This window comes from Aptenodytes forsteri, unplaced genomic scaffold, assembly GCF_000699145.1.
Source record: "Aptenodytes forsteri isolate BGI_AS27 unplaced genomic scaffold, ASM69914v1 Scaffold54, whole genome shotgun sequence".
Classification (NCBI taxonomy): Eukaryota; Metazoa; Chordata; class Aves; order Sphenisciformes; family Spheniscidae; genus Aptenodytes; species Aptenodytes forsteri.
The window spans coordinates 11577262-11579430 of NW_008796044.1; the positions used below are offsets into that span (position 1 = coordinate 11577262).

General features: G+C 45.1%; 1 long non-coding RNA gene across 1 annotated transcript; it reads left to right on the forward strand.

The window, feature by feature from the left end:
• The first annotated feature begins 7 nt into the window (after positions 1-7).
• On the forward strand, positions 8-1509 carry LOC103904360. Its single transcript, XR_657897.2, has 2 exons — positions 8-285; positions 389-1509. It is a non-coding gene; the product is annotated as an uncharacterized LOC103904360 (long non-coding RNA).
• Positions 1510-2169: the final 660 nt, after the last annotated feature.

Genomic DNA, 2169 nt, shown 5'->3' on the forward strand with positions numbered 1-2169 from the left:
GAAGCGGGAAACCGGCCAGGCCGGTCCGGCGGCTCTCGCCCAGTCCCGCGTACATAACTCAGGTCGCCGTGCTCCACAAATGCCTGTTCCTGGCTACATCATCACTCCTACGCTGATGTCGTGTGGGTAGGTGCCCCTGGCTGAAATATTACAAGATTTTTTTTTTTTTTTTCCCTAATTACAAGGCAGTGATAGTGAAAAGATTGGACCTGGAAAAGTGTTTCCCAAAGCAATCCGACTTGAAGCTTTGCATTTCTTTCATCTTCAGGGGGGAAAAAAAAAAAGGTAAAAAGGGGGAGGAAGGGGGGGAGGAGTGTGGGGGGCAGAAATTCCTACTTATCTGTGGAGAAAAGAAAACTGGAAATGCTGTCACCTCTGTTAATACCAGATAGCATATGCTATTGTCAAAGGTGCGTGGGCAGCTGTAAATGGGAAAGGATTTCATCTTCTTGAAGAAAAGGCTTTCTGCACAAACAGAAAAAAGGTCCTATAGACTAAAATTACTTCAAAGACTGAAATCCTGCATGTGGAACGGCGTGCGTTAGCACGGGATGAACTGTGCTGAATCACACACACGAAATACCTTTGCAAGAAAGAGACTCCTCAAAGCCCTTGGTCATCAGATCAGCCGGCTCCGCGGTAACACTGACACAGGCGTCTTGCAGCCTGTTCTGCCTGCTCCCCACAAGAAGACTGAGAAACGCTAAAATAGGTATTTTCCAGGCAGTCCTTGCAATACCAAACACGTCTCAGAATAAATCTGGGGGGCAGGGACTTAATACTCTTCCTCAACAGTTCTGCCTCTTGTATTCGTTTTTATTGCTGGTGCACTCAGGCAATTATTAATTCCTGTTTGTCTGTGTGATTACTAGAGAACCACAGTGCACTCTCCTGGGGACACCGCTCCCAGAAGCCAGCCACTCCAATGGGAAGGTGGTGGAAACAAATGACTTCACCCGCAGACCAACAAGCAGTTAGTGAAGAGCAAAATGATTTAAAAAAGCAAGATGCTGCCACTTATAAAAGCCCCTGACCAAATTGCCTGGGATCCGTCTGCCTGAAATAATAACCTCCTGGCAAAAACCATACAGATACTCCCTTGGTTTTGGGAAAGGGAAAACACCAGAAGGCTGACAGTGATCCCGGAGCTCAGGATAGCAAGCTTTCTAGGTTTATCTTAACATAACAAATGAAAATTGTATGGCAGGCTGAGGAAATCTTGCAGAAGGACGTTTGTGAAGCTGAAAGCACAGACTGTAGGGGCAGATAATAATAGCAGCAAGCAAGTAGATAAAAGGGAACATGATCATAACAGGCAGGACTTTCTCCTGTCCCCGTGAGGGGGAGATTCTGCAGGTGCTCCCTAGACTATTCTTTGGGAAGCTGGGAGTGGCTGGAGAAATGGGCACCATCAGTGCCAGAACAGGTTGGTACTTACCATCAGATTGTATTTCATCTTTGGCTGCAAACTCTCATCCCATGCAAATGAAAAGATTTTAAGTTGTTTTGCAATGCCTACTAAGAGGAGAAAACCTTTTGTCACTGTCTGTCTGCTAATTCAATGCTAAGTACCTCCAGCTGAGGCTAACACAATGACACCTTTTTTTCAGTTTAAAAAAAAAAGTGCATGGAGGTGTTCATATAACTGCAGTTTATTTCAGCATATTTATCCTCATGGGAACCTGTAGATTTCACAGTCTACTAGTCTGGAACTAGCTTGCTCTGAAATACACTGCTTCACAGAGACATTCTTTATTAGGTATCTATCGCTAACCTGATCTAGTAATTCTTTGTGGGAGCTGCAATGAAGTGAGAATCAATGTTTCATAAACTCATCAGCACCCAGGCAGCTTTAGTGTCTTTGAAGCTGTAATAGCCTGCCCATCCAAGCCAGCCCTCTAATCAAATTAGGGGAACCTGCACAGGCCTTTAAATCTCAGCTGGAGCAGCACTACCCTCTAAAGATAAGTCTGTGATGTAGCTGTCATCTGGAACTTACTGTTTTAATGGAGCCATTTGGGGTTCTTGGGACAGAAATGCTACTCTCCAGAAGGTCTGTGCTGCCAAAGATGTCCTGGGAAGAAGCCCTTTTTATTTTTTTATACCTCCAGTCAGAAATCAGACCATTTCCATTTTCGGTACCTTGGGGGCCAATGGGGACTCTGCCCT